We start from the raw sequence: 14,407 nt of genomic DNA, 5'->3' as shown, positions 1-14,407 counted from the left end.
TCCAAGACAGACAGACAGCAAGAGCGCTAAAAAAAAAATTGTAAATTCAGGCATGCATGAGCTCAGTTTTATTGCTTGAATAAATGCCTTGTGCTGTATGAGCTCTATTCTTTTCTTAATCATTCAGAACTACTTCCAAGAAGGTCACAGAGAACTGTTTCCCATTAAACAATAGCACAATAATTCTGTAACAGTTGTTCTTTTATGGTAGGACCATTGACATGCTTATGGCTGTCACATCTGCACTGGAGGTGTCAAAATTTCACTTTCTAGCTGGAAAAAGTTCTCTGCATTCTCCTGCCAGAGTGTTCAGATAGTAATAAGAGAGATACAGACAGCCGTACAGAGACCCAGACGATCTTAAATATGAGATCCAGACATTTATTGTACTCTCCAAGATAAAAGTAACAAATTACAAAACACATTCCTCATAAATAGACATCTGACCCAGGGACACCTTCATAATAAAATCCTTCACATCATCATCTCCTCCCTTTTCTTGCAAAGCAGCTCTACAGAACGATCAAACAGGTTGCATAACACACTTGGCCATGTCTGCAGAAGATAAAGCAGAGAGATCACGAAGAAACCAGTGGGCACACCAAGCACAAATAAAACGTGTCAGCTACTTTCCTTTATATTGAATGTTTAAATGGCAAGTTGTATTGATGAAGTATAATTGGCCAAGAAATAGCAAGTGTGTGTGTGTGTGTGTGTGTGTGTGTGTGTGTGTGTGTGTGTGTGTGTGTGTGTGTGTGTGTGTGTGTGTGTGTGTGTGTCTGGCAGCTTGACTGCATGCTCGTCTGTACAATATCAGGCGACTGCAGATACTGTACAGCTTAAGCTTAATAGCAAAGCTGCCTGAATTATATAAGAGGTGTACAATAACTGGTAATAATGTTAGAAATTGACTACTTTTATGTGGCATTTTAATCCACATTGTTTGTTTTTCTTCTCCTTTTTATATCAGTAATAGAAAACAGATCTTTAACAATTTAAAGCTATGCTGAATACACATTATAAAATCCTCATTAAGTCCTTTACAACATTAAACTTGTCTTCTAGTAGCAGTAAGAGTCGAAGCATTGTAGGGACACCTTTGATATGTTTTTCTTTTCCAGACTTTAATCCTCCTTTTATGCAGAACTGCCAAACACAGAGATACCTTTTCCAGTAATGCACTGCCAGTACACAGTTTAGAATCATTTTCACACATACCAGCCAAAAAAAGGCTGGTGCTGTTTCAAAAATCAGGCATCAGAGTGGCACAATAATATTGAAACCACTGATATTATCACCAAAATTACAACAACCTCTGACAGCAACACTATGAAGTAATCATTAGTCTATTCCACATGCATTTTTCCATCCTGCTACTTTAATTTATTTTAGAAGAGGGCCATCCAAGCTGTGAGCAAAGCGGCAGAGAAAGCCACAAGGTGGCTGTGGATTAAGAGGGCTGATCCGTGGGTAGCTACTGGTACACAAGTCGGGGTCTGATCACCCCCGGTTGGGTCGCCTGGGGGAAGGTGTATGATGTTGCGAGAACGGAAACCTGTATCCTGATGACCCCAGGATACATCTCTGAGGATGTGTGCCAGTGCATCCAGGAGATGTTTCTTGCATAGTTCCTACATGCAACCAAGTAATTTTAAGACACTGAACCTGAACAGTGAGTGAAACCAAAAGTAAAAAACAACCGACCACTTAAAGACACATTTACTAACAAAGATGTACAGCACTTTATTCTATGCAAATTAAGCACCTGATTTACCTTGCATCCCCACCTACAGACATTTTAGAATCACCTACTGACTTAACGAGCTTAAGGATCCAGAGTAAATTCTGGGTGTGTCTCAGTAAATAGCAAACAAAAGGCCTCCTGTCTAATAGACCTGTTACTTTGCTGAGTTTTGCTGTTGCTGCATTGATGGACCTGCTGCAGTAGGGTACTATGGCTCTGTTTTATAAACCTACAGTGTGGTATTTGATGTCTCTGGATGAGAATGTGTTGACTGTGTGTTTGCAACATTCTGTTATTACTTGGCTCTGTATAGCTTAGTGTTATATGACGCAAGACGCTCCAGGAAAAGTCACTTTATACTGTACAAGTAACTCATGTATAAGTACTTCTTTTCTTCACTCCCTTTTTCAATTATTTCTGGCACAATCTAGAGTTGGCCGGTCACTCAGTAATTGCATGAGATTCACTTGACCTTTAGAGGAAATAACTCCAAGTTATCTGCCTTCACTTTGTGTTTTAAACTTTTATTAATGAACTCAAACAGAGAGCCCTTTGCCTCCTATCTAAATGTCATCGGACATCATGAAACACTAGGGAAACTATTCCACGCTTGATGACTTTTAAAACAAGTTTTTGTTTTCTTTTTCCTTTTTTTTGGTCTTCCCTAGTGATGAGGCAGACTTTTCTTTGGAGGATACAGTGGCACAGTCTGCCTCAGGCATACGCCAACTAAGCTCCTGCTAAGGGCTAGCATGCAAATTACAATGTGAACTCTCTTTGGCTTGTTCTGCTCATTTTGGATCGAGTTTCTGAAGCAGGGATTAGGCCTTGTGGTAAAAAAAAAAATTAAAAAAAAAAGTGCCCTTGAAAGCCAGATTATTAAAAATTTGAATCATTTTAAATTAGTACAGAGTTTAGTGAAATATTGCATAAACTTTACTGGTTTCTTGAATGAGATTAGAACACCAATCAGGACAAAAATGAAGATTTAATCAAAGGGAAATTTGGTGAAAAGATTGAAATGAATGCCATCAAGGTTTAGATGAATACTGTCTGTAGATGTAAATAAACGGTTTATTTGCTCCACAAAGACCAGTGAGTTTCTGTGCCGAGACAAGTGCTCACTAACAAAATCAGGCAGCTCAGCCGTTTTAATTGAAACAGTTTTTAAAAGGAAAATTCAGCCAAGGTCTTTTTTTCTCTGCTGCTGTCTAGACTCTGGGAAAAAAAGTTTGGATTTGCTACTGGCAAATGTTTTTTTCAGAATTAAGTCATTATCATAGATAGACTAATTTACTGGCTGACAACACGATGTCACTTGTCTTAGTTTGGAATCTGATTCAATCTGTGTTTTTTCTCTTTTTTTTATATTTCCTGACGTTTCCATGCAGTTACTGTAAGTCCCTTTTCATCCCATATTCCATTCTTTACCCTATTCTTTTACGTGTTAGAATAGAATGTTGTGTCTCATGAAGTGACCTGTGACACTGAGAAAAGTATTGCCATTTACTTGATCACATAGCTCCAGATAAAAGAGAAAGACACATTCCTCTTGCACTTTTCTTGCGGTTTCCTTAAGACGTGAAGAATTAAGCATGGTCGTCTTATTGAATAACAGCATTGACGCTCGTGGCTAAGCACGCTTGTGATCTTTCAAATTAAACTGATGGATTGTGACAGCACATTGGAAAACGGATTTGGGATGTCAGGGTAGAGGCACGGCACAGCCATCAGAAGAACAGTTTCCATAACAAATGTGACGGAAAACTCGTAAAATTATGGTAATGATTGGGTAGTGTAATAAAATCTGTATATATCAAATCACCTTTTGAATTGCTTTGCAGTGCTTTGGGCTATCTGTAACTATAAAACACTGCAAAAATTGGGCATTAGTAGCAAACTTCTTTTTTTTTTTAAGAACAAAAGATAAAAAATTCCCATGCAAATGAAATCTAAATGTCAGCCATTTTTTTTATTATGGTATATAAGCTGTGATTAATCCTCCTTGAGATGCCTGGCATACCTGGTAAATATGAAAAGCTGTCTTACTTAAAGCAAACATTTTTACTGAGTTATTTGTGTGTTACTGGTGGCAACATTATTATTATTAAAGTGTTATTTGCGGTGATTATAAGTGGATTTTTGTCTTCTTTTTTGGTCTGTAGACAAGTTGCCGAAGACAGAAAAGGAAAATGACGCAATCAAAGAAGAAGGAATAAAAGACAGATGTGTGGGAATTACACCCAGAATAAATGTTTCATGGGAGTGACAGGTCTCATAAGTTTGTTTTTGTGTTCTCCTAAGAATCCGGGTTTTCACAGGTGTCAAAATGTAGGAGCTGGAGATGAAAAGGGTGAAGTGATTGTGCTGGACTTTAAATAAAAATGTGCCAGGGGTTTAACTAATTAAAACTGAAGACATGTACAAGCACAATGTAGTAATATTACATGTTTCACTGTAGTTGCATGGATTGCAGTGTATCACACCCGTGCCCTTATTAAAATGATTTCCCTTGAAGCTGTAAATATCATGCAAGCAATAAATGTCAAAGAAGATATATTAATTGAATCAAGCAAAGAAATCCTCAGAATGCCTCATGTTGCTGCTCATGCAAAGACCAGGTAATTGCAGTTACTGGTCTGTTTCTTTTATTACATACAATAATTTTCTTGATGTCACATTGGTGCAGTGGTTACCGTTGTTGCCTCCCAGCAAGGCTGCCTCCCATAGACTGACAAGCTGTCCACAGTGTACCCTAACTCCTTCCTTCTGACACCACACAACCGCAGTCTGCAAATTATTGGAATACGTTTTGCCTCTCCAAAGTTCCAGTAAGCTGCAGTAACAGCAGAGGAAGATATTTTATTTCCAATCAACATGAAAATAATCACATGAAAGCGTTTAAATAGACATTATTAACACATTTACACGTATATACATATTAGCCGCCTAATTGTTTCTGGCAATTAAGGACCGTAAATTGTACTTCATAGGTTTTTTGCTTGCTCCTGACTTTGTGGCTTTAATAATATAACGCGCCCCCCGGTAATGCAGGGGGAGAGAACATTTTGGAGAGGCAAAGCATGAGGCAAAGTGTGAAATGGACACGTGGACGTTTTGCCGTGATACTGGGTTGGTGGGTGGTACGTGTTAGAGTAGCATCCCAAATGTCAGGATAAATGATCACCAGTACATAATTCACCTTTTAAAGGTTTTAGTGTTTCGGCTGGTCGGCGTGTTTGAGATTTGGAGCCACCTGGCATCTGGCTGACTCATTTAATTCTAGTACGTAAACGGATTATCTGAGCAGTTCCCTGTCATTTACCACTGCTTGTCAAAACCTCATAAGGTTGGCAATTTCATCAGCTCTAATTTAGATTTACCTCTTGGCTAATAAATGATGCTAGAATGGAGTGAGAAGATGAGTGTGGGGTAAAAATAAAAACATTAGGAGCACTGCAATTAATGACTACACTGCAGCAGACCATCAGAACGTTCCACTTACTTATTACATCATTTTAACAACCATGTAATGTGTGCATTCTACAGAAGTACAAGTACGAATGGCATAAGCAGAGCTCTCTCTTTGCAGATGGCACCGTGTTGTCAGATACTTCCCTTTATCTTTGTCGTGTCATTAAGAGAATTTTTTTTAAAATGAAAAATAAAAATGTTCTTGGATTGGTTCTGGTATGTAGACATGAGATTTTAAATGCCTGTAAAATGATGTTTCTCTGCAGGGAGCCTTTGAACATGCCCAATCCTTCCCTTTAAGATCTCAAGAAGATGAAATATCACAACAGCTGTTATTGACAGGAGGCGCTGCGGCTGAATTTGAGAAAATGTCAGGGCTGTCAGGAATCAAACGCAAGCCTCTGTGCAGGGGAAAAGATGAAACTGACTTGAAAGAATTGTGTTGTGTCACTGTGAACACTTGATCTTGCACAGAAATCAGCTCTTGCAAAGGAGCCTAGAATAACACTTCACGTACAGTATTTTACCCCTGTGGGAACTTGAACACCTGTGTCTCCCGTGTTGTCTTTGCCATAAAAGAAACAGATCTATGTACGTAGAAGTTTCCCTTATTGGAAATGAATGTTAAAGCAGGCACCACTTTAATTCTTAACCAACAAAAGCAACAATTTTTCTCACAAATGAAACCTGCAAGTCATGGCGAACACAAAGACAACAAAATGTAACTTTACAAAGCCTTCATACCACGATCAACAATGAACTACTGTCTCATACTAAGCAAAAAAAGAAACTATGTTGACTATGTTGACCCAGTTTTATACTTTTGTAGCTTAAATCACTACCATTGTTTTTTATGTTCTCATCAGCTCTAATCAAGCTAATAACTCATAACTAATTTCTAACAACTACACATCCCTCAGGAGCTGACACAGACAAAATCAAAGGTATAAACAGTTACAGATATTTGTTACATGAGTGTTAATGTGATTATAATGTGAACCGCAGAAATATAAAAACAAACAAAAAAAAGGATCCATGTTAAACTTTGTGGAGAATGTGGAGAAAAAAATTACAAAATTAAAAACTTACACTAGAAAATCCAAACACATGGGTACCTTTTTCATGAGCCCCTACCTCCACTGAGTACCTGTGTGACTTCTATGTCAGAATTTCTATTGTGACCTGTTAAGATGATGACCAAATCAAGATGTCCGCACCCTTGAAGAGATTCTGAAGCCTTCACCTGCAGCTGTTACTTGCAGAAAAGATGCAATGTTAGGAATCTTGCATTATTCATTAGACAGTATTCTCATTGGCTGAAGGTGTGGCCCCAGGGTCCTCTCAAGCCCACAGGAAGAGTAGGTGGTCATGAATCATGGAAATTTTATGTAAATAGTTCTGAAACAACCTGCTGGAGGACAGTGGGAAAACATGCTTGCAAGGAATGATGGATGTAACACATACAGTATGCTTTAAAATAGATACTCATTTATAAAAATGAGCAAAAACTGGCTGTGGCACCACATCTTTATGAAAACAACATGCATTTTGAGCCATTTCACCTGAAGCAAAAGGTCTCCATCCACCAATTTAGTTGGATCAGAAAACTGTACGCAGCAAATAGACCATGACAAGCAAGCAGACTGATTCCAAGAAGAGATTAAGATGTAAAGCTGAACAAAAAGAAAAGAAACCTGCTGAAAACAATGGCCTCGAGTCTTATTTGAAACTCTCTGCACCTGAAAAAGATTATTTAAAAAATAGGCTGGGCTGTTCTGACCCATTTAAAAATGACTTCAAAGGATCTCCTAAAGTGATGTATAAGTCATTCGCAGTGTGAGACATACAGTATGCTGTATGTCTCATTTTTAATTTGTTTCTTTAAAGAGTCTGACTGTGGTTCTTTTAACAATTTTACTGCATCAGATAACAAGAAGAACTGTTCAGCTTGAAGTCACTGGATTGAATGTAACCAAGAATGTCATTCACTTGCTCAAATACCCACGCAAGTCAATATGTCGATAAAAGGAGGTGTGTGTGGGGACTGTGTGTAGTTGTGGGATTCATTTGTCTTCTTACCTGACAAAGAAAGAAGTTTGATCAAAAGATTAAATGAGTAGTCGCCATGATCTTAGAAATAAATAAGTCATTTACAATTGCAATTTACCTTGTTACTGGGCATGTGAACACCTTTGGACCTTTAAGATCAGCTGGTTTAAAAAAAAAATGCTAAAATTGTATTTTCCAAAGAACACACTGGGTGTCTTTGATGGATCCCAATCATGAGACAGGTCTCTGAAGACTAGTACGGTCAAGAAGTCAATCTGCTTCATCAGTGGATATTCATATGGACCAAATGCAGCCTAATGGAGCTTGTTGGACGCTCTTCCCCTGCTCGCATCGATCGACAGCGTGTGAGCTTGTTGGGTGGGGAGCTGTTCGTTGGCTATTGCAGTGGTATGTGTGTGCATTATAGCTTTGGCAAGTACAACAAACCCGAGGGGAAAACAAGCAAGCGCTCTCACCTTTCTTCAACCTCCACCCGATTAAAGGGAATGAAAAATCCATGAGTGCTCATTAGATAGGTTTACAGGTTGCTAATGAACTGATATTTAAAACTTGTCACTTGTCGTGTCTCTCCCTTTCGCTCCAGTTTTCTCTCTTTTTTTTCCTGTCTTTGGCTGCCCTCCAGGACAGAGCTCCAGCAGGTCTGCAGGGGTGCCAGTATTGCTCTGTATCAGCAAAATGTCAGCCAGGAACATGCACACACACACTGGATCCAGGCTACATATCCCCAGTGCCTATTTCCATCAAATGGAAGGACACATTCAAGATGTACGACCTTAATTTGACTCTGGTAATATAGGTTTATAATAGGGTATGCTGTATAACTGGAATGAACTATTTCACTTGTGTCTGTAACTGTGCATAGTAGCTGTTCAACCTCTTATGGCCTCAGTTTGGTGTGAAACGTTATAGTAGTTGTCCTCATTAAAAATCACCTCACCTTTTTAACCACTGTGTGATAAAAAGGGCAATTTCACCACAAGTCAATGCCTCGTCTTTCATACCGGTCGCACCTCTGTGGGCAAAAGCTGCGTCAGGTAGATTGCCTGCAGACCATAACCGCTCTAGTTGCAGTCCAGGAAATATTACCTCAGTAATCTGCAGCAGGAGGCATTTCAGCAGGAAATGGCTCCCTGTGCTGGGTTGTATATATGTTCGGGGCTGAGTTGAGCTCATAATTCAATGCAGTCATTGGCACTTTTCATCCTCTGTCTGCTGGGGCAGGGTACTGGCTAAATGACAGTGAAAGCCACAGTGGCACTTCTGCCATTGCTTTACGACTGGCAGAGACCCCGGGGCACCATGACTGGAGTGCTAAGCGAGAACATGGCTGCCAATCACTTGATATTAATCTCCCTATGATCACGAGAGACAGCCGACATGCGGTGGGAGGGGAGGAGGCAAACCTGGGGTGGGGAGGAGCGGGACGTGGACCCAGCTGGTGTGTGGCCAACAGAAATTAGCTGTGTGCTCCCATCAGAGCGTTCAAATGCCTCACGCTCACCTGCACACGCACACAAACTCAGAGCCACCTACACAAAGGCAGTGAAGGTCAGCTGTGCTCAGCCTCTTCTGTACCGTACCACATAATACGACCAGACAGGAAAGCTCAGTGCATTTCACCTTGATGGATTCCTTGGAGTGCTATGTTTTAAATCTCATTGCCTCAATATACTGTATAAAAAGTCCAGAGTAAATACATCAGCGGCCAAACTGAGAGGTCAGAGGTGAAACTAGCACAAAGCCTCTAAGGTAGTTAGTGTTCATGCCATAAATATACTATTTTTACCCCTAATTTTGTCATACAGTTGTTTTAATAAGACAAATTTAAGATTACATGACAAAAAATAACGATTATTCTAATAACTCACTTTAATGGGCTTTTTCAACAACTTAGTATGTTATAACTGGATCACGCTCAAGGGAGCGTTTACAGACAATTACACTATATTCCCAAAAGGATTCACTCAAGCATCCAAATCATTCAGTTCAGGTGTTCCAATCTGTGCAGTCTTACTCTACAAAATCATAAAATCAAGCACCTAGGCATGCAGGCTGCTCAATCAATTCCAGTGTGCTGCCTTGATAGGATGCCACCTCTGCGCATAAAATCCAGCTGTAAAAATACCTCATAGTCAATGTTAGTGGTCTTATAACAAAGTAGAATCGACTGGAAATGACAGGAAGTCACTTACAAAGTGGTAGACCATGTAAAATCGCAGAGCAGGCTGTGGTTACCGACTTTCTGCATTGTCAGTCGTTACAGACCTCCAAACTTCCTCAAACTTTGTCTTCCGAGAAGAGCTAAAGCTTTTACAACTGCAAAGAGTGAACCAACATTAAGCCGTATGGATTAAGAATGGGATGTCACTCAAGTACATATATATTTGAGTAGGCAGACGAGCAAATACCTTTGGCTTTATAGTTTAACTCCAATGGTTTGAGTAACTTTATTTTTGGGATCATTTTTTACTGCATCACCAAGCTTTCTGCTGAGCTACAGCTGGCAGGCAGCCACACTGAAAGTATTCTGCAAGATATCTTGGTGAAGATGGAAATTAACGACTCCCTCAGTGATTGCTGTTTGTCCAGACCCAGAAGTAGTTCTGTTTTTTTAGATAAATGCTGCTGCGTGATATCCAAGGTCAAGATCCTCTTTTGGCTAAATCAGCTGAGCTTAGTCTTGAAGGTAAGTCTTCAAAGATCTCTTTCTCCTTTTTTGAGGCGCACATCAGGAGACACATTTTCTAATGTAATATAAATATAAACCCTTGTCTAGGTGATTAAAATCCCTGATTCCCAGAGACAGTGCTGAGGACATGACTTCTGTGCCTTCAGCGGTAGCTATGATCCTCTGATGGTCATGTGGCTTCATGTCCCAGTGGTAATCCACACACAGACTTTTGATTAAAAAAAAAAAACCCTGCTCAAGTTGTTTATTGTAAGACAAAAATTGTTTAGTTATGTTCTTAGCAAGCTTCACTCTCGTTTTTGTGTTGTTATTGTTATTATTATTGTATGCTTCCTGTACTTTTATAATACTCTGTTGCTGGAGTACAAGCTGTGTCTTTGTTTAAAGTGAATAAAGAACCTGCACATTAAAAAAAGGAAGATTCAGCTTATTTAAGCTGCTTATTCAGCCTCTGTACATTCCCTGTCTGATGGAGTGCAGAGCTGCTCCCACTTTGTCACGTTTAGTTCAGACTGATGGTTATTTTGTGTGATATATAAAATGAGATTTCTAATAGACCCCCTTGTTTGTGCTTCTGTGTGACTGCTTTGAATGTTTGGTGTGGGCCACTGAGATGTTTGTGTAGCAAGTGAAGACTAAAGTAAAATGGACAGAATGTTAAGACGTAGTTTTCACTTCATAGAAAAGGATGACTGACACAAAACTAGAAACTCCAGTTGAACACTTTGTCATACACTGTTAACGCCCTGTAATCATGGCATGTTTGTTGTCAGAGCAAAGGTGTTGACCTTAATGTGACACAGCCAGTGATCGCGAGTAATGAGGATGTGAGTTAAAATTAGAGGGTGTATTCATCTGATGAAGGCTTTGTTCACTTTCTCAGGTTGTTGCTGGCTGTACAGTTCTCTCAGTTCCCATCTCTTCTTCTGAAACCTCTTATAAAAGGAATTAACTTTTTCGGTTATAGATCTATTAAAAACAATATACATACTGCTCAATTATGTTTTTTTTTTAAATTATATTCACCAAGACACTTTCACTTTGCTAATTATCTGTTGTAGCCTATATAAGTATATATAAGTTATTAAGGAATGTAAAGTATTCTTTTTCAAAATGAGTAAAAAATAATCAAGAAGATTATTCTAGAGTCATGTGGCAGCCCAGACACAGTTTGGCAGAAAGAAACAGCCAATGCAAAGTTCATCTAAATGTCAGAGAAGAAGATGAACTGCCAGACACACATATTTCATGACTTTCAAACAAAGGCCAAACTGTTTCATTATATTCTTACACAAATAAGTAACAGAAACATTGCGATATGCAGTTTATTTAAGACTTGTATTTGTAAATTTAAGTCGTATTGTTGCTTATTGTAACTTATAAACAAATAAATTATTAAGTATGAAATTGCCATTGGTTTCTCCTAATTGCGAATTATAATTCCTTTATGGTTTTCTTGTTTAAAAACAGCCTGGAAAAGAAGAAGAAGAAGAAGAAGAAGAAGAAGAAGAAGAAGAAGAAGAAGGAGCATGATCTCTCTCAGACAGTCATATGACAGTCCAGTCACCCAGTCACAATTTGGTGGTTCCTTTAATGGTCACTTTGGCTCTATTGGTGATTGAAAGTCATTTGACTAGACCAAGAAAATATAACAAAGAGGGTGAAATGCTCCACAAACTTGTTTTCAACTGAAGATGCCATTGCTACAATGCTCCACACCACCATCTCTCACCTGGAAGTGCAGGGCCGTTACACCAGGCTGCTCTTTGTTGACTTTAGCTCTGCTTTCAATACGATACTCCCGGACAGACTAATAGATAAACTGCTGGAAATTGGACTTCCTTCCACCACCTGCCGCTGGATCAGAGACTTCCTCTCAGACCGTGTACAGAGAGTTAGAGTGGGGCCTCATCTTTCCTCAGCCCTCAGCCTCAACACCGGCTCTCCACAAGGCTGTGTACTGAGTCCCCTACTGTACACTCTGTACACACATGACTGTGTTAGTTCCCACCCAGACAACACAGTCATCAAGTTTGCAGATGATACCACTGTGGTGGGGCTCATCTCAGGGGGAGATGAGACTGCATACAGAGCTGAAGTTCAGAGGCTGTCAGATTGGTGTGCAGACAACAACCTGGACCTCAATACCACCAAAACAAAAGAACTGGTAGTTGACTTCAGAAGGAGGAAGTCCGAGCTGCAGCCTGTCAGCATCAACGGGGAGTGCGTGGAAAGGGTCTCCAGTTTCAAGTTTCTGGGTGTGCACATAGACACAGACCTCCAATGGAGCTCTAACACCTCTGCGGTCTTAAAGAAGGCCCAACAGCGTCTCCACTTTCTGAGAATCCTCAGAAAAATGGACCTGAAGAAGGAGCTGCTGACCGTCTTCTACCGCTGCTCCATTGAAAGTGTGCTGACATATTGCATCGGTGTGTGGTTCTCCAGCTGCACCACAGCACACAGAAAGGCACTCCAGAGGGTCATCAACATGGCCCAAAAAATCATTGGACATCCTCTTCCCTCCCTGAAGGACCTGTACAGCACTCGCTGTCTCAAGAGGGCACGCAGCATCCTACGGGACTGCACACACCCAGGACACCGGGTGTTTAAGCTGCTGCCGTCTGGCAGGAGGTTCAGGCTGCTGAGGTCCCGAACAAATAGACTCAAGGACAGCTTTTACAACAGGGCAATAGCCCTGATCAATGCAAATAGCTGACCTGACTGGATACCTCCCTGGACTTTTTAGGGGGAGGTAACAATGTTTAAAATGATAACAATAATATTTATATTTATAACAAGGTGCAATAATAATTAATGTGCAATAATAACAGTGTGCAATACACATACACTTATTCTTCTTTTTTATACTAAGTTAATATACTGTGTTGTGTTGTTTGTTACGTTGTGATGTGTCATATCGTGTCGTGTTGTGTTATATGTAGTGCCGACGTAGGACAGTTTTTCCAATTTCATTGTACTACTGTACTATGTATGACTGTGCAATGACAATAAAGAGTTATCTTATCTTATCTTTATAAAGTTAGAGCAGAGGTAAAATCAATGAACTGATTATAACCATATAATTTTGACTTGACTTTATTTAAGATACAGTGGTTTAATTTAACTTGATTGCTTTTAAACTCTTTTTGCTATTTAATATTTATTATTATTATTGAAATTGTGCTGTTACTTACTGCGCATATATTTCTTATGAAGTAAGATAATAATAACTATTTATAATTTGCGCCTCGTCTCCCTTAAGTGTAACGTTAATAATTGTAATATGTAATTATTTGCCGTGTTCTTGTTTACAAACAGCTTGAGGGAAAAAAGAACGTGAACTCCTCAGACAGTCATATGACAGACCAGACACCATTTGGCGGAAAGAAACGTCAGCGCTTTCATTGGTGTACTGCGCACTTTACGTAGACTTAAGGACCACCCCCACGAACTCCACGTAAAGTTCTCAGCAGGCGTTGGTGAATGAGCTGGTCTCTCGTACGTTCACGTAAAGCTGGACGACTTTTTTTTTTTTTTTTTTTTTTTTTGGTAACGAGCGGAGAGGAGATGCACACGGCACTCGAGTGAGGTAACTATATAAAAAAACCCATTTGTTATCATTCACTCCCACAACATGGACCCGGGCAGCGTTATCCACGGCTCGTGGATTTTGTTCGCCGCTGTTGCGAACATTTGTAACGAAACATAACACCGTTCTTTATATCGTTGGTCTTTCTAGACTGTGAGCTAATTTCCTGTGAGTCGTCTGCTAGCTTATGTTAGCTGGTTGGATTGTTGTCTTCCTTTCCAGGCTAGCGTTAGCCTTCCGAGAACGGGCTGACTGTGAAGTGAGGGGCTTTGAAATAGTACCTCTGTGAGGTATTCCGGTGTTTTGAACATAAGCGACTACTTCAAGTGTTCATTTTTGTGCCTTTTAACGCTGTCGTGTTGAAATCACGTCTCAAGGACGCGGAAGTGTAGCACGCTTAGTCTGATATTCGAACCACGTGCGGATTTCAGCCCTCCCTCTGATCAGTTTATTGATGAGTGATTGGCGATTTTACTGCGATTCCTCAACAGCAGACGGTTCTCCCTAGTCTAACTTGTGTGACTGGTCTGTTTCTGATTTTTATTGAACTTGTAGACATTACACGGCTTTCACCCACCTTGCTGAACACTGCATGCGTGGGGAGCTGCCATTGTGGAGCGACTGCATTTGGTGATATGCAAATATGGCATTCAAACAGTACCCTCCCTCTCTATAAATATTCACTCTATTGTACTAAATTTCTGAGCATCACCACAAAGTCTTTTTATAAGCTCTTAATTGAAATCAGCATCGTCAAAGTGATCCGGGTGAAATGTCCGCGCATTTGTTCATTTTCTCATCGTCTGTCTCGTTGAATCAGTGATCCCCTTTTCAGCGTCCA

The 14,407-nt window shown here is 39.9% G+C and overlaps 1 protein-coding gene across 2 annotated transcripts in view; it reads left to right on the top strand.

The window, feature by feature from the left end:
• Nucleotides 1–13,505: 13,505 nt before the first annotated feature.
• Nucleotides 13,506–14,407, top strand: part of slc39a10 (solute carrier family 39 member 10) — a 32,409-nt gene continuing 31,507 nt past the window's right edge. Inside the window, exon 1 of one of the 2 annotated variants that reach the window (XM_080903698.1) lies at nucleotides 13,506–13,566. The gene's annotated coding sequence lies outside the window, so the exon portion shown is untranslated. The remainder of the gene's footprint in view (nucleotides 13,567–14,407) is intronic. The other variant, XM_080903699.1, reaches the window with a different exon arrangement.

Source organism: Rhamphochromis sp. 'chilingali', assembly GCF_963969265.1.
Source record: "Rhamphochromis sp. 'chilingali' genome assembly, chromosome: 14".
NCBI lineage: Eukaryota > Metazoa > Chordata > Actinopteri > Cichliformes > Cichlidae > Rhamphochromis > Rhamphochromis sp. 'chilingali'.
This window is presented reverse-complemented; position numbering and strand designations above follow the sequence as displayed.